The following is a 24,010-nucleotide window of genomic DNA, read 5'->3' as shown; positions in this document are numbered from 1 at the left end:
GGGATAAGTGAACATGACCTATAGTTAATCTCTGCCATGACCATATTACCTGGAGTTGCAGGATCTTCTGTATCCAAGAAGTTGCTGTTTTTTGTACAATTGACTCAGGTTGCAGAGTTCACAAAAAGAGCTAAACAAAAAGAGAATTACTGATGAAATATTTTGTTCAAATCCCAAGAGAACTCATTATTTTTAGGAAACACTTTTCAACGTTTGTACTATAACTTATCAATATAAATGATTTTACAGACAAGTTAATACATATTACATGTATCATATATATAGTAAATAGCACAAATATATTGTAAGATTGGTTTTTCACTTGTGCATACTATTTAAGTTCCAGAAATACTAAAGACTAGGTAGTTGGAGATAAACCCCTATTGGTCTCTAATTATTGCAGATAGAAGTCTAACTGATTTTAACATATTTAAACATAAAATTATTGATTTAAAAGCCATTTGGAACCATAACATGTTACAAGCACAAAACTTCCATGATATAGACAGACATATGTGGTTTAAAGTCATGTCGAATACTTAGTATCATTAGAGTGCACATAGTCCAGATGTACTCTTATGGTCAGGTTTGCCTCAGAAAAGAATAATTTTTCTTTTTTTCTTAATTTTTTAATGTTTATTTTTGAGAGAGACAGAGCGTGAGCTGGGGAAGGGCATAGAGAGAGGGAAACAGAGAATTTGAATCAGGCTCCAGGCTCTGAGCTGTTAGCACAGAGCCTGACGCAGAGGTCGAACTCACAAATCTTGAGATCATGACCTGAGCCGAATTCTCATGCTTAAGTGACTGAGTCACCCAGGCACCCCATGTTTTTTCTTTTTTTTTGACATTACCACTGTTTGTTTAGAATTATATTCAGTCAGTATAGAATATATTTACTATTAAAGTAGATCTGGGGCGCCTGGGTGGCTCAGTTGGTTAAGCGTCTGATTTCAGCTCAGGTCATGATCTCAAGATTGGTGAGTCGTCTCTGTGCTGACAGCGTGAAGCCTAGAGCCTGCTTCAGATTCCATGTCTCTCTCTCTCTCTGCCCCTCCCCTGCTAGCTCTCTGTCTTTCTCTCTCTCAAAAATAAATAAGTATTTTTTTAAAAATTAAAGTAGAGCAGAATACTGCAGTGCCATGACTTTTCAATAGCATGTTCTCCTTAATGGGTCCTAGTTTTACTTATCAGATAGCTTTGGATTTCGCAGTTTCCTAAGAGGAATTGATATGATTTTTACCAACAGAATCCAATAACTAATAAGAGATTTTAATAGACAAATTTTAAAATGTAAATAAGAGTCAGCCCTACTTATTGAATGCCTCTGAAGATACTCTAGAGGTATAAAAATGAACATGTAGCCTGTCTTCTATTACTTATATCAGCTGGAGAGACAAAACATATACACTTAAGAAACGTTGGCAAACAGTTAAATCAGAATAAAATATACAACTTATTATCATGTAAACTGAGTCAAGGCAAAAGATTTATGCACTCTGTGATCCTGTTAACATAGGCTTTATCTTATGAATTTATTTTGATCAGCAAAGGAAAACCTCTCCTAATGGCAGAAACACTGATGCATAAATATTTGGTAGTTATCCTTGTTGGTTGCTAAACTAGCCCAGTACACAAAGGGCAAAGAGAGGCAGAAGAAAGAGGCAGATCACTCCAGATTGATAGGTGGCTTGTTTAATAAGCAAGAATTTACTTATAAAGGTTATCTTGAGTGGCCACAAGATGAGTAGATCTCCAAATCTGCCCCACAGAATCTTAAAAGTTTATACAGAGGTCTTAATTGGATTCATCAATGTGGTCAGTCCAGATGGTCTCAACAACATATTGCTGTCAAGGCTGTGTAATTGAAAATGGCTACCCCTATGGGACTGGGGTGAGAAGTCTCCTATGGCCAAGGTCCAAATCTTGCTTCACCCATTGATCATGACCTCACAATGACCTCCAACAATCCTCCATTGTTCTATTTGGATATTATTTCAGAATATTCACATGTCAAAACTCCTAAGAAAATAAAAAGAGTAAGCAGATTTTTATAACACCACAAGTAAAAGAAATTAGTTAATATAGAAAAAAATATATGGATTATCCTTCTGATGACTTAGGGTAGGAAAAAGGATTTGAAATGATTATATATGCAGACACATAAAGAGTTTCAAACTTTAACACATATCTGGGCAAAACTAAAAGAAACTATGTAATATGACTTGTGCTAAAACCCATGCAAAATGAAACAAATTCAAGAAGAATAAATAGAATTTAGAAATTAGAGTAAACTTTAACCAGACAGATCTTGTGCAAGATACAGAGAAGAATATAAAGTATATTTGGCAGGACTTATACAAAAACTCATTCATTACTGTATACATTTTTCTCTTCAAATACAAATTCCAAATGAACATCAAAAGCAGAGCTCTAGACCCTGACTCTAAGTGCACAGTAGTCCTTCCTCTTTGTGGTTTAGAAGCAAATAATTGACCTTCTGAGGAAATGATCCTCCTGACATATCATGAGAAGATCAAGAGTGGCCTAATGCTACGTCACAATGCCTGAGTCACTCCCCTCACTCTTTCTCATCCCATAACCATTTTATCATCTCACATCATCACAAGAGGGGTGAATACAGTACAATAAGATATTTGGAGACAGAGAGGAATCATATTCACAACATTATAATATACTGTTACAACTGTTCTATTCTGTTATCATAATTGCTTACTGTGCTTCATTTATAGATTAAACTTTATCATAGGTATGTATATACAGAAAATAACAGTATATATAGGGTTCAATACTATCCAGTTTGAGGCATTCACTGGGGGTCTTGGAACATATCCCCTGTGGATAAGCAGTGACTAGTATATTCTTTTAAACAAAAACAAATAATTAATTTTTCAGCTTAGCAAAGCAAGCTATGTAGCACAACAGGAATGTTGCCATTTTAATAGGATAGGAGACAAGCAGATTTATTCTGAATTCTTTAAGCATCTACTTCAGAAGACTAAAGTGTGCTATAAAAGTTTCTGATCCAATTTTAGAAATATTTCAGATCCACTGAGATTCTCCATTCTCCACATCTCTGGAACATGATTATTTGAGAACATCTGTACTTTCGTATGACTGACTGCTTCTGTGTCGAGACATAAAAACAGAAGAAAATTGAGCAAGCCAGTTCATGTGGTTCACCTCAAGAAGATAAACAAGGGAAAAAATAATTTTAGAGTGCTAGTTACTCAGTTGAAAGATACAAATTTCAAAGAAGTTAAAATTTTGCTGAGAACTTATATTTAGCAGTCTCAACTAGATTTCTTGTTACATGCCACACAATTGTGGTTTTAAATAACATCTGAAATGTTAGGGATTATACTCTTAAAACAATGCATTGATTTTAAGTATAAAATATATATATCCTTACTATAAGTATTTTCTCTAATAGAAGATTTAATAAAGAAGAGAAAAATGGTCTTGATCATCTCAAATAATTATATTTTGATGTATTAAGCAACAATTTACAGCCTTAAAAACCTTTATAAAGAGGTGCTATGAAATATCCATACTGTTTCCTCAGAATAATTTAATTGAAATGTGAATCATGATCTTTCATTTTTTGAGATATTCCCTTTTGTTTTTTTTCTTTCTTGTGCTTTATGTAAATTTTATACGAAATGGCTGCTTTGATTTTAAAGGGGATAATTCACTTCCCTCATTCTATTTTTAGAGCAAACAGGAATTTATGATTTGTTTGATTTTGGTTGAAATAGTATCCAAGAGTCAGATAGCAAATTCAACCAAGCAAGATCGAAAAACATCATAATGAATAGAAGGAAAGAAAAATTAAAATGTTTGACAAAATGAAAAACGCTTCAATAATCCTTTTGCACTGCACTTACTATGAGAAGGTCTGGGCTGGTTCTGAGCCATTCCTGAATTTGTCTCAATTCCAAGATGTGGTCACTGGCTCTCTAGTTTTAAATTTCTAAGTTTCAGTTTTTCCTTACATTTAGAAAGTCAAGAGGGATGCTACAGGTGACAGCATGGTAGTAGGGGGGTGGCATGCATGGGAAGTAACAGATGCAAGGGGAAAGAGTGGGAAGAAACAAAAAGCCACAATAGACCTCTCTGGAAAGTGACCTTTCATACCAAGTCACCTATTTTCTGGAGTTGTAAACTGTCCAATAGCTAATGTTTCTCTTGAAGCTATTTAATTACAACAGGGACATAAGTAAAATATTTTGGAAAAGTGCCCATTCTGGTTCACAGGTACAAACTCCATGTGTGTGTGTGTACCCACATGACTGTGTGTCTACATGTTTCTGCATGTTTTGTGTACATATATATATACACACACACACACACACACATATATACACACACACACACACACACACACACATATATATATATATACATATACATACATATGCACTTCTAAATATTTACAGTGTCACTATAGGATTTCTACATCACAACAACATTAAATCCTTAGCCACTTCTCTGATTATTTCCATAGTCTTTCAATAAATGACTTCTCTGAGTCTTACTACTTGTAGCCTTCTTAACAGGTACACCATTTTTCTATCATAATCCATATATTAATGGTGCTGGCGTTGAAGCTAAGGGTCCTCTTTGCATTCCATTGTTGCTCTCAGACCATTTTCCTTCTTTACTTTCAAAACCACACAACACTGAATTTCATGTCACGGGTCCATATTATCTCACTTCAGTAATACTTTCTTCTACACTCTCAGATCATCCTCATTTCTATTTTAGCTTCCTGCTTACTGTCAATTCTTCCAACACACTATTCCTGTATTAATTTTAGGTAATTTCATTATACACAAATATGACCATTACTGGCACATTTCTCTTCCAGTGATCTTGCCCTGCACATTACCTCAACTATTCATTTCCATAGTCATGTCCTAGACCTTATTATTACACAATAATTTTCCTCCAGTCTTAATTTCAGGCATCCCACACTGTTATGGGATGAGCTATGGTACCCCTACCCCAAGTGCCTATGTTGAACTCCTGACTCCTAGTACCTCACAATGTACCTGTATGAAAATGCCTTTAAAAAGGTAATAAAGGTAAAATGAGGCCATATGGGTGTACCTTAATACAATATGATGGTGTCCTTGTAAGAAGAGATTAGGACACATAAATGTTGTTCTCAGAGATAAGACCATGTAAAAACAGAGGAAAACAATGGTCATAAGCAATCCTGTGAGAGAGCGGCCTCAGAATAAAACCAACCCTGTCAATAAGTTGATCTTGGACTTCCAAGCCTCCAGCACTGTAAGGAAATAATTTTTTATTATTTAAGCCAGCCAGTCTGTGGTATTTTGGTATGGCAGCCCTAGCAAACTAACACACACAATATCTACAACCTCATAGCATTCCAACACATTTCTTTTATTACACAGTCTCTAACAATTTTCCAACCCACTATGACCTGGATCGATCGATTGATCATACAGTCCTCATCACTTTGATTTCCTTTTTGCCCTCTTTTCCTAACCTAAATTCCATGTTTAACCATTTTCAGCTTCTTATTGACTTGTAACATGTACATTGGAATACATATGCCATATATGTACAGTTTGATGAATTATTACCAAGTGAACATTCCTGTTCCTCTATGGTTTTCCAAATCCAGATGACCCAAATCTTTTGTTCCTAAAGTAGGCCAGGCAAATCACAAGAGGAATAAAGCCCCAATGAATGGCAAACTGACCACCCTTGAACTACTGGGGCCTCAGAACTGACCACCCTTGAACTACTGGGGCCACCTCTCTCAGCTTCACCAGGGCCCAGCCTGGGGTGCTGCAGTGAGAACCAACTAGAGCACTGACCAAGTGCTGGAATTAAAGGAATTACATATGCTCCACACGTGGCCTTTCCAGCAGAAGCCGTCAGCATTGCTCCAAAAGCCTTTTAAGTAATCTCCCTGCTTCCACCTTTGGACCCTTATGCTGACTCTCAGCCGCTCTAAGTAATTATTTAAAAATATACGTAGGGGTGCCTGGGTGGCTCAGTTGGTTGAGTGTCCAACTCTTGATTTCAACTCAGGTCCTGATGTCCCAGTTGGTGAATTTGAGTCTGCTTGGGATTCTGTCTCCCTCTCTTTCTGCCCACCCTTCCCTTCTGCCCGTTCCACAACCCCCTCAAAAATAAATAAATAAACCTTAAAAAAATAATAAAATAAAATATAAGTAGATCCTACCATTCTTTTATGCAAAAGCCCTAGAAAGGTCTCCAAAAGCCAATGTATTTAGAATGGCCTGTAGAACATGAACTAGCTCCCAGTATCCTTACTAACGCCTACTTCTACTACTCTTCTTTCCTTTCACATTGCACGTTACACAAGGCCTCCTCAAGCTCCCTCAACATACTTTTATATTCAAGTCTCAAGGATCTTTTGCACTGGGTTCTTGCTCTGCTTAGAGATGTCTTCATTCCAATATGTGGAAATCTTCCTCCGTCACCTCTTTCAGGTCTTCGCTCCTTTGACATCTTTCTTTTGGAGGTCTATCCTGACCACCCCAGTTAGCATTACAAAGTGGCACTTGTTACCTACCCCTGCTCTTTAGTTTGCTTTTTATTTTGTGGGTTTTGTTAGCCCTTGTCTCCTTTGAACCTATTACATACATTTTATTATATTCAGGGGCTGTCTACCTTATTTGAATGCAGGGGTATTTTTACTTTTATTTTAATTTCCACAACTAAAGCAGTATGTAGCACATGGACACAGTCAAAACTATACATTTTATGTTGGAAACTGGATAAGAAAAATAAATATTGGGGTGAATGAAAATGAGAAAAAAAAAACGAATAGGAAGACTATCAATATATGAGTTTAATTTCTGAAATCTTGCATTGAAATGTGAACAAAGGTGCTTTGGGAAGAAAAAGAAGTCAAATTATGTTTAATTTTATCACATTTTAATAATTTCAGCAAAATATTTTGTTACCCCTTAAATAGGCTGCAGGTTTATTTCAGTGGAATAAGCTGAGACTCCTGGAAGCTTGAAAATTTTTAATTTCATCACCATATGCTATGGTATCAACTCAGTAATTCCTTAGTAATCAGGAGACTATCGCTAGAAGGATTTCATATAAATACAGTTATTCTAGTTGCTTAACCTGTAGGCAAAATTATGTATCTACTCAGAAGTTTAATAAAGCATCATTTTTATATTCTTGTCCAATAGCCATTCCTCTTACAGCTATGCTTTTTAGTCTCCTATATCTCTTCCACTTCTCCAAAAGTTCAAAATCACAAATGTGGGGCGCTTTGGTGGCTCAGTGCCTTAAACATCTGACTCAATTTTGGCTCAGGTCATGATCTAATGGTTGTGAGATAGATCTCCGCCTCAGCTCTGTGCTGAGCATGGAGCCTGCTTGGGATTCTGATTTTCTCTCTCTCTCTCTCTCTCTCTCAAAATAAATAAATAAATAAAAACACAAATGTGCTTTAATCATATACACAACTGTATATACATGTGTATATTAAATTGAAAAATTGTAGAGGCATAACACCTCAACTGCACTTAATTTCAAGAGCTTGATAGATCATGACATACAAAGTAAAACAGTTAATCATTTATCCTTAGGGGTTAATTTCTTTATGAAAGCATTTCATACATATTATACATTACCATAGCATATATATAACTACCATAACTTTTTTTTTTTAAAAAGAAATGTACTCCAGTTTAAAAGATGGAGCAAAATTAAGGTGTTAGGAAATCTATATGTTTGCAGATACTCACATATTTGAACTGGAGTAAAATAAACATATATTACCAGGATGTTTGATCAGATGTTTCACTTTGCAGGTACACATAGTTTTAAGGTTGATATTTTCAACTGAATGAGTACTGCTTCTAACCCCAGCCACAGAGTCTATGTGGACACGCAGAAGTATAAACCAGTTATCAATTTCTATTTTGAATGTTTATTTATTTTTGAGAGACAGAGAGACAGAGCATGAGCAGGGAAGGGGCAGACACAGAAGGAAACAAGAATCTGAAGCAGGCTCCAGGCTCTGAGCTGTCAGCATGGAGCCCAATATGGGCCTTGAACCCACGAACCATGACCTCATGACCTGAACCAAAGTCAGTTGCTTTGAGCACCCAGGTGCCGCTCAATTTCTATTTTTAAGACCCAATACTGATTTAGCTAATAATATCAGTGGAATGTTTGAACTCCTGAATATATATTTTGAATTTGACTATTCAGCTTGGAAGTTTGAAGTCAGATTTTTCAAGTCTACTAGAGATGCTATCTGACAGTATTAGAAATTTAGGCTTGATATTCCAGTTTGCAGATATTAACTATGAATGACCATTTTCTTTAATAGAAGTTAAATATATTTTTCTTTTCATTGGTGTTTTAATTATCCAAATAATACAAAGAAATATTCTCATAGGAAAGTTTAATCAGTTCAGAAATATGTAAAGTAAAAGGTGAAAATCCTTTTTTAATAAGGCTATTGTTTATTTCCTTATCTCAGAGGTAATTAGTTTGTCAATAGTTTGGTGTATCTTTCTGGTTCTATTTCTCTACATTGGCATACATATATACAAATATATTTGCATATTTATGTATGTATGCCTATATATGTGTATGTATATATACATATACATGCATATATACATGCATATTTAAATTGATGAATTCGTATTGAAGGTATTATTCTGCAAACCTGAGGTTTTTTTTTTTCCTTCATGTACTAAAGTTCCAGAATTTTGTCCAAGTAATTCTTAGGGATATATAATATTCTATTAACAAGAGTATATTTTGAAGCTGGGCCTTATCTTATTACCTGAGAAAGATTTTTACTCCTTTGAATTTCTGAAACGAATTTCTGATACAAAGCTTTTAGAAAAGTGTAAGGTACAAATGGGATATAATTCCATTTGGAAAGGGACTTCAAACATTACTCATTTGTTGTTTTTTTTTTTTTCTTTTCTTTTTTTCTATTTTAAGTAAATTGCAGACCAAGTGAAGAATCTATATTTTATTTTCTAATGAGCAAACTAAAAATACATGTAAACAACACTTAAAGAGTTCTCTTCACATTACAAAATATTTTTCTATAATTTACCTTAGTAAGTTAAAAATTATAATAATCTATGAATTTGCTATTATTTCTGGGTTACACATAAGGAAATTGAGTTTTTCAAAATCACATAAAAGTAAAAGGCAGAATCTGAAATTAAAGATACAGATACTGAGACGCCAAGAGAGAATGAAAATTTGACATTTTCCTCCTCAAATTTGCTCTGGATTTATTTTTCCATATTATTTTTTAATAATAAATATTAAATGCTTTCTTTGTATTCCAGCATTAGTATTCTAATATTTCTACTTCCAAAAACATTGAAAGTGGAATTTACCAAGCATTCTAAATGTATTGTATTTGATGATATAATAATGCTTTTATAAATGCATTTTTTTTAATTTAAGATAAGAAGATTTAAGCTTACACTTATACACTTTTAAAAAGCATTTGCAGAGCACCTGGTGGCCCAGTCAGTTAAATGTCAGACTCTTAATCTCGGCTCAGGTCATGATTTCATGGTTCAGTGACATAGAGCCCTACATGGGGCTCTGGGCTGACAGTGTGGAGCCCGCTTAGGATTCTCTCTCTCCCTCGCTCTCTGTCCCTTTGCTACTCATGCTCTTGTGTGTTCTCTCTCCCTCTCAAAATAAATAAAAATAAACTTAAGAAAAAATAACAGCCATTTGAAAAAAGATGAAAGGGTGAGTTTCTGTTTGGTTTCACTAGAAAAAATATTACATGATACATACTGAACACTTACTATATGCAGACATTATTAGTTCCATAATTATATGCACACATTAATACTTCCATAATTATAGTATTTATACTAACAGTGTTCCTGTGATAGATTAGTTATATTCTATAATGTAAAAGAAAAGTATAGAATTAAGTTAAGAAATGTATGCAAGATAATATAACTAGTAAACAGTAAATCCACAATTCAAGCCACTGCTAAGTTTTAAAAATGTGTTCTTAACCTCAAAATTACTATACTGCATGTTTATGTTCACTTTAGTGAGTTATTCCAATATTTAAATAGAAAAAAACAATGTGTATTTTCAAGTTCTTTTGAAGAGATCTAGATAATATCCAACCTCATTGAGTTTATTTCCTATAGAGATATTCATCAGTTTGCTGAAAGAAATGTTGCTTTTACCTTTATTTTGTTAGCTGTATAGATTTTGGCATTCAGGTCCATGTTAGGGCTTAGAATATAAATTGTATGCCTGTAAAATTTTCCATTTTGTTAATGTCTTTTATGTGGCAAATTCCTCTTGTTCCTTATTATGGTCTATGAGTATAATGAGTGGGTAATGATATCCAATATTCTGAATCATTTTATGTATATACACCATATGCATGTAAATTTGATTTGCCTAATACTCTGATCTTTAATTTGCATTTTCATAGAACTAGTTGAGTATTATGAGGTAAAATTATATTGACTGGTTTCAATATCTTAGAATGTTAAATCATCATTATATGGGAAATGTTCACAGGCATTAATTATAAATGAATCATGAAAAATATTCTCAAGGCACACATCTTGAGTTATAATGTGATAATAGCTACATGTCCTAAAGATTTATTTTAGAGTTATGATACATACCCAATGCTTTGATTAAAAAATTAAACTGAGTGATTTCAAAAGGAACATATTCATTTTTTTCTTACTTGCAATACCAATGTGAATATGTTTATGTAACTCTAAGCTGGCACAAATTAGATACAAATGGCATAGATATATAATGGCATAAAAAAATCCAGGGACACCAAGTGCATACTGATATAAATATACTAGATTTTTATTCAATAAAAATATATTGTAATATTTACTGCCACAAACTTTATAAAAATACTAAGATCGTCTCCCAATCTGAAACATTAGAAACCATGCATGTCCTAGCATGACACTTTTGCCCTTTATCAGTATTTAACTGACAGTATTTCAAACCAAAAGGCTGATTTAGGTAATGGAGTTGAAGTTAGCCAGAAGTATGTAAGCCTCCTAGTATTAAACCAAAGTCTTGCTAAATTTGCCCAGGTTTCTGATTTTGAGGAATCCAGGCAAAAGAAACATGATGAACAAATATCCTGACACATAAAAGAGCATGGTGAAGGTGGGAGTATATGTGTAACTGTTTTTATTTGATCAGTCTTTATCAATCCTACCTGGGCATCAACATCAGAATTCAACATCATCAGTTTTTTTAAATTTACAGATAACTGAGTTGATCATCAGTATTACTGAACAAAAATCCTCAGAAATATCAAGGAATTTATATTTTTCAAAAGGTTTCAAATGTGATTCCTTGATTAAGGCCCACTTCTACAAAAAATGAAGTAGGCAGTAAATACAGGCCTAGGTGAAATATACTTAGGGGTGAGCTATGAATGAGACGTGTACCAAGAAAATTAAGAAAAAGTGTAATTGCACAAAGAGAGGAGTTTTATAGAGGGAAAGGTTAAGTAAAAGGAGAACTAAATAGTTTCATTCTAATTTAGTAACTAGCAATTAAGTGCCAATTTCCAAAAGAGCTGTTATAGTAATAAAGTTGGACACTGAAGGATGTATCGAAGGATACAACTAGAATTCTGCATGAGGTGAACCAAAGGTGAGCTGAGGAAAAAAGAGAAAAAGTGAGGGAGAGTGTGACAAGTATGAGTCTGTGTTTTGGATATTTGGATAACCTGAATGGAGTAAAATACTACATTAGAACTATTTGACCTGTTTATTTTTACATGTTTGAATGTGTCTACTAGAAAACTTCTAATTATATATGTAGCTGTCTTTCTATTGGACAATGCTGTTCTAGAGTTATCTTTGTCCTGAGTTAGGTCTTGGGTTTTCTTGAGCACAAACATTGGGAAAGGCTCAAGCCCAATTCAATGTTTATCACTACTCCCCTACCATAAGCCCTAAGTGCAAACATCCTTGCTACTTATTTTCATGGAGAAATAGAGACAAATCAGACACTTAAAAGCTTTAATTTGATTACTACTTTTTGTCCAACACCTTGTAAAATGAGTTAGTGTGAGGGGGTATTTTTGAAATAATAGTCTCCAGTTTTTCTTTCCTTCTTTACCTCACTCCCCTTTCCACTCTGAATTTTCCAGTATGGTTGTCTGGTTTCATTGGCTCTGGTGAGACAGTGACAATTAAGTAGAGAAGCAGAAGCAGGAAACTCCTAAGGACCTGAGGCCCTACATAGACAAAAAGGACTTGTTTAGAAGGGATACAGTGAGTTTTTAAAAAGTTGATGGGTCATCAAGAAAAAACTCATGCACCCTGCTCCCTGAACTAAGCCTGGGCGTGATAATAATAATAATAATAATAATAATAATAATAATTAACAAACAACTCAAAATAAGACAAATAAAAATGACTTCTTCAGCTTTGAGTGGAGGTGACTTCAATAGGGCTCTAACGGATGTCTGCTTTGCTGGAAATATCAAGAATCTGAATCTAGTTTTCTTCTTCCAAACAGTAACAACTAAGTGACTAAGTTTAAGAAACTTATATATCCCCTTAGGAAGACAAATTAATTAAGAATAAGTGCCTACCATCATGGTAGAAATACTTTAAATTAAGAGTTACTTTCCACACACACAAAAATATTAGAACCAATGATCAAATTCAGCAAAGTTTCAGCACACAAAATCAAAATACAAAAATCAATTTGTTTCTATATACTCACAATAAACAACCCAAAAAGGAAATTAAGAAATAAATTCCATTTATAACAGTATCAAAGAGAACAAAATACTTAGGAATAAAAACCAAGAAGAAAGTCTCATACACTGAAAACTACAAAATGTTGCTGAAAAACAATTGAAGATACAAGTAAGTGGAAATATATTCAGTATTCATGGATAGAAAGGCAATATTGTTAAGATGTCAATACTACCCAAAGCATTCTACAGAATCAATGTAATTCCTATCAAAACCCCAATGATTTTTTTTGCAGAAATAGAAAATTCAATTCTAAAATTCATGTGGTATTTCAAAGGCTCTAAATAGTGAAAACAATCTTGAAAAAGAACAAAGTTGGAGGTCTCACACTTTCTGATTTCTGAACTTACTAAAAAGCTACAGCAATCAAACAGCGTAATACCAACATAAAAATAGACTTGTAAACCAATGAAATGCAATTAAGAGCCCAGAAATAAACCCTTGCATATATAGTCAAATATTTTTGGCAAGGTTGCCACAATCATTCAGTTAGAAGAAAGACAGCCTTTTCAACAAATATTGCTGGAAACTCTGGATATCCAAAAGCAGAAGGACAGAAAGATCGAGGGAAGGAAGGAAGGAGGGGAGGCAAAAGGGAGAAAGAAGGGAGGGAGGGAGGAAGGAATGAAAGGAGAAGGAAGGAAGAGAGAAAGAGAGAGGAAGGGAGGGAGGAAGACAGAGAGAGAGAAGGAGGGAGGGAGGAAGAAAGGTAGGCTGGCAGGCAGGCAAAGGAATGTTTCTAAATGTAAGACCTAAAACTATAAACCTACTGGAAGAAAACATGGGGGGGGAGTTCAATTGATTTGGCAATGATTTCTTAGATATGACAACAAAATCTCTGTCAACAAAAGAAAAATAGATAAGTTGGACCACATTAAGATTTAAAAAAAATTGTGCTTCAAAACACACTATAAACAGAGTGAAAAGCAGCCCATGAAATGGAAGAAAATATTTCTAAATTATATATCTGGTGAGCTTGATATTCAGAATATACAAAGAACTTATATAACTCAACAGAACAACAAAAACTCTGATTAAAAATGGGAAGAGGACTTAATTAAACATTTCTCAGAAAAGATAAACACATGGCCAGTAAACATAGGAAAAGATGCTCAACAGCACTAATCATTAGAAAAATGCAAATCAAAATCACAATGAGATACCACTTTGCACTCACCAGGATGACTATTATCAACAACAACAAAAACAGAAAATAAAAAGAGTTGGTAAGTGTGTAAAAAGAATTGGAACATTTTTGTATTTCTGGTGGGATGTAAACATGTTAAATGGTGCAGCCACTGTGGAAAATGGTAAGACAGTTGCTAAAAAATTAAACATAGAATTGCTATATTACTTAGCAATTCCACTTAAGACTAGATACACAAAAGAATTAAGAGTAGGCATTCAAAGACATTATTTGTACATCCATGTTCACAGGAGCATTATTCACAATAGCAGAAGATAGGAAGCAAGTGAAACATCCATAAACAGATCAATAAACAAAATGTGTATATACATACAATGATATATTATTGAGCCTTAAAGAGGATGAAAATTCTGCATATGCTGCATGAATGAACCCTGAAGACATTATGCTTAGTGAAATAAGCCAGTCACAAAAGGACCAATACTATGTTGTATTCATTATATGAGCTACCTAGAGTAGTGAAATTCATACAGAAAGTATATAAAATGGTAGTCACCAGGGGCTGAAGGGAGGGGAGGATCATAAATCATTGTTTAATGGGTATGGGGTTTCAGTTTCAGAAGATAAAGACATTCTAGAGATTGATGGTGGTGATAGTTGCATAACAATGTGAAAGTTCTTAATGTCATTGAACTGTCTACCTAAAAACTGTTAAAATGGTAAATTTCATTTATGCATATTTTACCACAATTAATAACAATAGAAAAATGAAAGCAGTTTTGTTTGCTGTGAAGTAATACAGTGACATTAAATACCACTAAAACTTTCAATCAGATTGAACACTCAAAATTTGGGATTGACTTACAAACTAGTTTCCTTCAGAATAAGTCTGGGAACTTGGATATCTTACAGAGACCCAAAAGTTTCAGCCCTGCATCCAACAATGGCAAATGACTGAAAAGTGTCCTTGGCTTTCAGAAATGACTGCTTCGGTTACATAAAATTCTGTATCTAATCTTACTCTATAGTTGAAACTTGTAGAGGATATTATCACCTGCAATTTGTAGTGATCTTTGCCATTTTCCTCAGGGGCATACTCTGTTCTTTTGGGGGGATTTATTTTCTCTACCTCACATACTCAAAATTAATAACTAAAAGGTGAAGTATCAGTATAAGTTTGTGGTAATTATAATAATCATGATGTAGAAGTTTGAATGGTAATGAAAACTACTCCATCCTTCCATAGAAAATTGCATGAGAATAGATCCCTATCATTGGCTACCACCTTCTGGGTGTAGTTAAGGGACCTAGCAGTTGGCAATACTGCTTAGAAGTTTGGTTTCATAGTTGTATTTCCTTGTATCTCCAAATGTTCAAGGTTAATAAGGGCAAATACACTGTATACCTCCTGTGGTAGGTGGAGTACTAAAGCTATCCTGCCAATATCCCTCTCCTCTGGTTATTTAATTACACACTAATCTACATACTTCTGTGAAAGGAATTGGCTGATTAAATTAAGGCTTCAAACTTAAAATCCAGCAATTATTCTGGATTATACAGTGGGACCAATGCACTCACTTGAACCCTTAAAGCACAGAAACCTCTCTGAATGTGTGAGATAGATACAAGAGAAAAGGAAGTTAGATTCACAGAGTGAGACTCAGCTCTCCCTTGCTGGTTTGTGGGATGAAAGCGGTCAAAGACTAGGTCATGAAGACTGCCTCTGGAATCTGAGGACGGCCTACTACCAACAACCAGTAAGGAAGTGGGAACTCCTTCCTAAAGTCACAGACTGCTGAATTTGGCTAACCAACTGAATGAGCTAGAAGCAGATTCATCCTCTGAGCCTCCATAAAGGTCTAACAGACCTTGAATTGGTCTTCTAACACTGGGAGAAGAGGAACCAGTTGGGTGATGTGGACACAGATTTCTGACCTACTGATCTGTGATATAATAAGTTTGTTTTGTTTTAAGCCACTTTGTTGAAATTTGTTACAACATCAATAAATGTTAATACAACTGTCAACTAATTGGTTAAAGGACAAAATGCTTTAAGGAAATGTTTCCTCATGTTGGGTGTAAACAGAATGGGAAAATTGAGATATATATATATATATATATATATATATATATATATATATATATCTATCTCACTTAATTGGTTCCTCTTCTCCAAGTGTTAGAAGACCAATCCAAGATCTGCTAGACCTAGACCTGTGTTACTTTGGAGGCTCAGAGTATGAATCTGCTTCTAGCTCATTCAGTTGGTTAGCCAAATTCAACAGTTAGTGACTTTAGGAAGGAGTTCTCACTTCCTTACTGGTTGTTGGTAGTAGGCCGTCCTCAGATTCCAGAGGCAGTCTTCATTCCCTAGTCTGTGACCGCTTTCATCCCACAAACCAGCAAGGGAGAGCTGAGTCCTTCTCACTCTGTGACCCTAACTATATCTATATCTATCTATCTATCCACAAAATTGTGTGAGACAATATATTTTATTAATTGATAAGGGGAAATACACAGTATGATATTAGAATTTTGGTCTTGTTTTGGTCAATGCTCAATTCACAGCATCTAGAATAGTGCTTGTCACTTAAAAAAAATGCCCAATATATTATTTTTAATGAATTGCCAACTCATCATTTCTAGACAGGTACTGAAATCCATATTGTCCAAAGGCCGATGTGTGTGTCTGGTGGTGGAGTATCTTTGGGGGATAAGAAAGGGAGTGTTGCTTATCCAATCTATATCCCTCTAGTAAGATTTTATTTATTGGACTAATTTATAAACTATTACTTAGAGGTTATGACATCTTAATATATGTATAACAATAATTTATTGCTTCCTAGAAACGAGCCACTGCCCACTGAGAGTATAGTGTCGTGTCACACTCCCTCATTGCAAAACATTTCCGAAAGAAAAGATCACAAATGATCTTATCTATGACTACCTCTCCTTCTTCATCACAACATTCTCCTGCTCATTAAGCTCCAATATCACTGTTTTTAAGGACTTTCACATGGCATTTACTCTCCCAAGAGCCCTGTTTGCACAGGTCTTCATATGGCTAGTTCTTTACTCTTTAGGTCTCAGCTTAAGTGACAGTGCATTGGGTATATTCCCTCTAAACGCCCAATTTTGATATTAGCATCCTTTTCGTTGACTTTATAACACTTATCAGAACTTGGAATTTATCCTACTAATTCATTTATTTATATCATCTTTTAGAATGTAAGGTTTTCAAGGGCAATGCCCTTGTGCAATAGAGTACCCTTAGTACTTAGCACGCTACTTCCCATGGAGAAGGCACATGACCAAGTATAAACTAATTACTTAACTGCCAGTAAACATCCAAAATCACATTATAGGAAGATAAATTTCACTAATATTGAGGTTTTATTTACCCCAGCATGTACTGTATGTTGTAAGGTTATGTATTTGAATCTTAGTTTGAGAAGCAGAAAAATCGTAGGGTGGGCTGCATAATTTCAAAATTCCCTTTGAATACTGTATATATTGTCTTTCTAGCTATATAAAGAAAACTTCTAGATTTAAAAGACATGAAAATAGTAGAAAGACTACATTTCACTTCCATTTGAATTCAAATATTACAAAATCTAGGCCTAGTGGCTTATGAAGGATGCTTGTAAATTATTGGCCTATTTTTGTCATACAAGTACCAAAATTGAATTGTAATGTAGAAATTATTTTCCTACATTTGGTATCTATATTAGAACTGTATTTTCCTTCTCTACTAAAAACGGCTCATAATGAGCACATTCCATTTGCACTGTGGATGCAGTCAGAGATACTTGCTCTTTTTTCTTTTAAAAGCTATATTAATTCTCTTAGAATAAATTCTAGAGTAGCACTTAATATTGGAAAACCCCAGTAAGGCAAAGTTCCTGTTCTACTTGCTACTGTTAAAATCAGGGAAGAAAATTATTTTAAAATATGAATTCATCATTTAAAACAGACATACTGAAATGGAGGTCAGCACCTACATATTTTTGACTAACATTTGACAACCCTTAACAGCTAAAAAATATAATCTAAGATTTTTCCTTTTGAAAGAATAATAGTTGGTTGAGATAATTTTTTAAAGATTGTGAAAAGGGAACTTAAAATAGCTTTGGAAGTAATTTAAATATGATGATTCTCATGTTCATATTTTCTTGATATGGAACCGAATTTTTCAACCTCCATGTGCACATTCTTTCTTGAATACTTACATTGAAAAGCATGATAATTGATCTACTACACAGAACCAAGCATGTGGTGTTATTTTATGCATGTCTTTGCTAAAACCAGTATTTTATAAAAGAATAATTAAGTATTATAATTACAATTTTACAGACAAGTTGCAGTTCAGAATTTAGCTTCTTGCCTATTCTGTCTTCAGAACTAAAATTTTTAAGTAGAATATTTTGTTTTCCTCTATTTGTCCCAAGACGCATAAAATTAAATGGAAAGTATTTGATCCGGTTTTTCAGTCTAGTTGTACCAGTCAACAGAGATAAAGTAACCAGGACAATAGCCCAGTAAAAACACAGCCCAGGGTGGTGTCCTTAAACTTTTGACTGAGATTTGCAAACATCTTTCTTTTCATATTGTAAGTTGTCACTGTTTCAAATAGTGGAAAAGGGTTTTTCTTTTTTTTTTTGAATATTTCATTTTAATTACATAAAATGTGCTTCTGATTTAAAGAACAGTTTGAAACATGAAAGAAGTATATAAAATAGAAAATATACGATCAGTTATTTTCCTTCACTGCCCCCCTACCAAACGACATCCAATTTAGGGCATACTAATTTTAGACATTTGTATTAAGCCTAACTTTATCTAAAAAGATCTAAATTGCTTATATATTTAGCAGCTACTTTCATGAACACTTTTGAATCTTTTATTGTAACCATAAAACACAAAGAAAGCAAAAAAATATATAGAGAGATTAATAAACTATTATAAATGGAATAATCTTAAAGCCATGACCCAGGTCAACAGATGGAACTTTAGCAGCCCCCCCAGTAGCTCCTGCATTTTCCCATATTAACCATGGCTCTTCTCCCTTCAAAAGCAACTGCTATCCTGACTTTTATAATCACTTCCTTGCTTTTTTTTCTGATTTTATCACCCAAAAGTACATGCCTGCTTTTTAAAACTTTATAATATGTTTAAGACTCTTTTGGGGCGCCTGGGTGGCGCAGTCGGTTAAGCGTCCGACTTCAGCCAGGTCACGATCTCGCGGTCCGCGCGGTCCGTGAGTTCGAGCCCCGCGTCAGGCTCTGGGCTGATGGCTCGGAGCCTGGAGCCTGTTTCCGATTCTGTGTCTCCCTCTCTCTCTGCCCCTCCCCCGTTCATGCTCTGTCTCTCTCTGTCCCAAAAATAAAAAAAATAAAAAAAAAAAAAAAAAAAAATGTTGAAAAAAAGACTCTTTTACCCTACAGGTTTCTCTCTCTTTCCCTTTATTTTTATTATGGTAAACCTCTTGAAGAACCTGGGGAACTGAACCTATAGAGTTTGTCACAGCTTTGTCATCTACATTTCCTATAAAATGGCAAGTGGATCCAGATGCTTGATCAGACTTAGGTTCAATATCCTTGCCAAGATGATAGTGGTGATATCTTCTTTCATCAAGAAGTACATAATGAATGTTTCTCTCACACTATGTTTGTTTAATTTACTTATTTATGGTGTTAGCATCCACTGATGCTCCACACCTAAATCCATCAAGTCATGAGGGGTTCTAAAATGTTAATATTCAAATTCTCACATTTTGTTTTCATTAAGTAGCTGGAATAAATTTGCATTGAGATGATTTCTCCAGTCTAGTATTTGGTTTCTAATGGTATGATTAATAGAGAAGTCAGGAGAAATGCTTGACTGTTTTATTTAACTAGTTTTTGATATAATGAATCTATTACCTATCAGCCTGAGAAAATTACCGATGATTAATCTTTTTGCAGTTTCTTTTTTTGGGTTTTTTTTTTTACTTTTTTATTTTTTTATTTTTTAATATGAAATTTATTGTCAAATTGGTTTCCATACAACACCCAGTGCCCATCCTAACAGGTGCCCTCCTCAATGTCCATCACCCCCTTTCCCCTCCCTCTCTCCCACCCCCACCCCCCATCAATCCTCAGTTTATTCTCAGTTTTTAAGAGTCTTTTATGGTTTGGCTCCCTCCCTCTCTAACTTTTTTCCTCTTTCCCCTACCCTATGGTACTCTGCTAAGTTTCTCAGGATCCACATAAGAGTGAAAACATATGGTATCTGTCTTTTCTCTGTATGACCTACTTCACTCAGCATAACACTCTCCAGTTCCATCCACGTTGCTACAAAAAGCCATGTGGTTTATATACACAATGGAATACTACTTTTTGCAGTTTCTTATACACTCATGGATTTAAGTGCATTTCATGGGCTTAGGTTCACTGCCATTTCTACTTTTACTGTAGCTTCCTTTGATATAACCCTGCTAAGTTTCAGATAGTCCTTGCTGTCTGGTATGCCAAACTATTCCTGCCCCAGATCTGTAATCAGCTACTTTTCAGAGAGCTCTAGTTTTTTATTGAGAAGTTATTATTTCAGGTCCACAATATTGGTACCAGAGATTTTTGGGGGTGAATTGTTTCTAGAATTCTTCAACGGACAAAATTAAATACTTTGTAAGATCTTACTAATACCTCCAATTTAAATTCAAGACTAAAGGGTTTTAACATAACCTCTTATATATTACAGTTGTATTTTCTTACTTCCACACAGTGAATTCTTATTCTTAAGAGTAGGCAGCAATACTGAAATATTTAATAACTAGTTTATTTGCTATACAACAGTCTCAGACTAACAAAATTAATATTACCCCAACTAATTATGACTACTAGGAATAGTTTTAAATTCATTTCTGCATGAGTTATGCCCACTTTCTCCCCATTGTCAGATCGTATAGTCATTATCTACTATACTCTTTCCTTTTCAAGGCTCATTTTGTCTTGGTTCTACAAGTAATTATATATTTAATCCTCTCCAGCACTAATTATGTTGATGTCTCTATAGTCATTTTCATTATCCAACTCTTGTTCTCTAGTAAGTTCCATACAAAGTGTTCATAAGAGAAATATTCTTCAAGATTTTGTGTATTAATAACAGTTTGTATATGCCTTTTATACTTGAATGTCAACTTTTTCAGATCTAAAACCATTGCTTCACATTTTCTTTCCTCAAGTATTTTCAATATGTTATTTCATATTTTTCTGGGATAATGTGTTGCTACCAAAGGGTTTGATGACCCAGTTTTATTTCCTTTATAAGTCATATACCCTTTGTGTCACATGCTCAGATTTGGGAGGTCAGTTGGGTTTTTTTGTTTGTTTGTCTTTTTGTTTTGTTGTTGTTGTTGGTTGTTGTGTTTAGTTATTTTTTTGTGTGTTGTTTGTTCTGGGTAGATATTCTCAAATGTAATGTGTACTCACTCAATATGTATTTATGAATCTCTTTTTATAGTTAATTTTAAAATGTTGTTCCTTCCCACTTTTTTCTCTTAAAGCATTATTAGTTGTGTTGAGTTGCTTTTTTGGTTCTTCTCATTTAGTCTTCTTTTGTAAAATGATTTGCTCTTTTATTTCAAATTATTTTATGAGAATGTCACATCATTCTTGATTGTTTTCCTACTTCTGATACATTTTGGTCATTTATGTCTTGTATCATTTTCTTAACGTTTTTCAGTTTGTTTTGAAATTTGTGTTGAAATATTAGAGTTTGATCTACTTGAGAAGATTTAGCTCGCTGTGATGTTATTCTGCTTTGCAGTCTCTTTTTTCCTATAGAATATGGCATGAGATTTGACACTAATAATTCATCACTCATTTTATTTTATTTTATTTTATTTTATATTATATTTTATTTTATTTTATTTTATTTTATTTTATTTTATTTTATTTTATTTTATTTTATTTTCAGGAATAAAATCTTTATTTTTCCTGGCCTACTAATAGAAACATAATTCTTTTAACTTTTAGATTCACGTTGTTTGTTGATTGAGCCCATTCTTCATATAGAAACATATAATTTAAAAATTCAAGTAAAAAAATGTCCTGGATATATTTTCCTGCATTTAGAACTATTAGAGATACATATTCACTGATAGGTACTTGTCCTTGACACTTTGTCTATCTTTTCTTTTCTTTTTTTTTTTTTTTATCCTGTGGTTAAGATCTCTGTAGAAGGGCCTAATATACTATCTGTCCTATACTTTAAAGGATTATCATTTACTATTCTTCTGAAATATACATATATATATGTACCACCCTCCCCTCCCTCCAACCCCCCATTAACCCTCAGTTTGTTCTCAGTTTTTAAGAGTCTCTTATGCTTTGGCTCTCTCCCACTCTAGCCCCCTTTTTTTTTTCCTTCCCCTCCCCTATGGGTTTCTCAACAATAGCCAAATTATGGAAAGAGCCTAAATGTCCATCAACTGATGAATGGATAAAGAAATTGTGGTTTATATACACAATGGAGTACTACATGGCAATGAGAAAGAATGAAATATGGCCCTTTGTAGCAACGTGGATGGAACTGGAGAGTGTTATGCTAAGTGAAATAAGCCATACAGAGAAAGACAGATATCATATGTTTTCACTCTTATGTGGATCCTGAGAAACTTCATCACTCATTTTAAAAGGAAGTTTGGTTCATATAGCTCTTACTACATCAGAGAAACCCACTTTTCTATTGTTTTGTGTAGTATTTTAAAATATGGCATCTTTCTGGGGTGCCTGGGTGACTCAGTCGGTTGGGGGACTGACTCTTGATTTCGTCTTAGGTCATAATCTTGCAGTTTCACGGGTTCCAGCCTGCCAACTGTGCAGAGTCCGCATGGCATTCTCTATCTTCCCCCTGACTTTTCCCCCTCCCTCACTCACACTCTCTTTGTCTCTCTCAAAATAAGTAAAAAAACTTAAAAAAAAATTTTTTTAAATATGGCATCTTGCTTTCTTGTCCTATTCCCCTTCCCCATTCTGCTTCCTTCCAGTAGTTTCTCTTTAGTGTAGAGGATCTTGTTTAGAAGAGATCCTGGGTATATCAGTTTTGAATATTCATTGAAGCTAGATTACTTCAGACCTTTTGAATCTTACCATAGGCCCTTTGCTCTCCTCCGCCATCAGAATGAGCAACTCTCCATATAGATGTAGCCAGTATTCTCAAATTGTCTCATGAATAACTATGATGAATGACTTTGGACTCTGGGATCTCCTTTCTCTATGTTTATCATTTAACGCTTTGTTTCCTTCTATCTTCTATTGTCCCTGTACCAGTAACTGACGCATTTGTGGCTATATATGCTGGTATTGTGAAGTTCATAGGGATATCTAATCATTGATGTTTATATGAATGTTGTCCATTAAGCTTTTGTTGTTTTGGTTTTTTGGTTTCTTGTTTTTTGTTTTATTTATTATCTCGTTGTTTCGTATGGTTTTATGTGAGGATTTAGGAAGAGCCAAAAACTATACTGCCACTGTTAACATTAACATCCCTAAATCTTTGCATTAAGTTTTTAAGTAGATGCTTTTTAAATTAATTCATTGATATAAAATGCTCTCTTTTGGGGCACCTGAGTGGCTTTGTTGGTTAAGCATCTGACTCTTGACTTGACTCAGGTCATGATCTCGGGGTTGGTGAGTTTGAGCCCTGCATCAGGCTCTGCACTGACAATGCAGAGCCTGGTTAGATTTCTATCTCCCTCTCTCTCTGCCCCTCCTCTGCTTGGTCTCTCACTCTCTCAAAATAGATAAAAATAAAAATAAGCTTTTAAAATGACTCTCCTTAAATATCTATTTAATTTACTTTTTCACTCATTTTAAATAGCCATAATTTTCTTTAGCCTAATAGAAACTTCTCAGCCCAAACCTACATAAAATATTGGGATTTGAGCAAATACATAAAATACTTAAGAAGAAAATCAGGCACAAGGTTCAGGAAGAAGCATGAAATCACACACTTTTCCTATTTTAATCTTAGTGAGTTTATAAAAGCAGCAATGCCTTTG

The 24,010-nt window shown here is 34.3% G+C and overlaps 1 long non-coding RNA gene across 1 annotated transcript in view; it reads right to left on the bottom strand.

The window, feature by feature from the left end:
• Nucleotides 1–24,010, bottom strand: part of LOC109263467 (uncharacterized) — a 143,867-nt gene that overhangs the window by 116,816 nt on the left and 3,041 nt on the right. The window contains exon 2 of the long non-coding RNA XR_002078223.2: nucleotides 50–130. This is a non-coding gene — a long non-coding RNA (uncharacterized LOC109263467). The remainder of the gene's footprint in view (nucleotides 1–49; nucleotides 131–24,010) is intronic.

The sequence above is a fragment of the Panthera pardus genome, unplaced genomic scaffold (assembly GCF_024362965.1).
Source record: "Panthera pardus isolate Hobbes unplaced genomic scaffold, ASM2436296v1 HiC_scaffold_17, whole genome shotgun sequence".
In the NCBI taxonomy this organism is placed as follows: Eukaryota; Metazoa; Chordata; class Mammalia; order Carnivora; family Felidae; genus Panthera; species Panthera pardus.
This window is presented reverse-complemented; position numbering and strand designations above follow the sequence as displayed.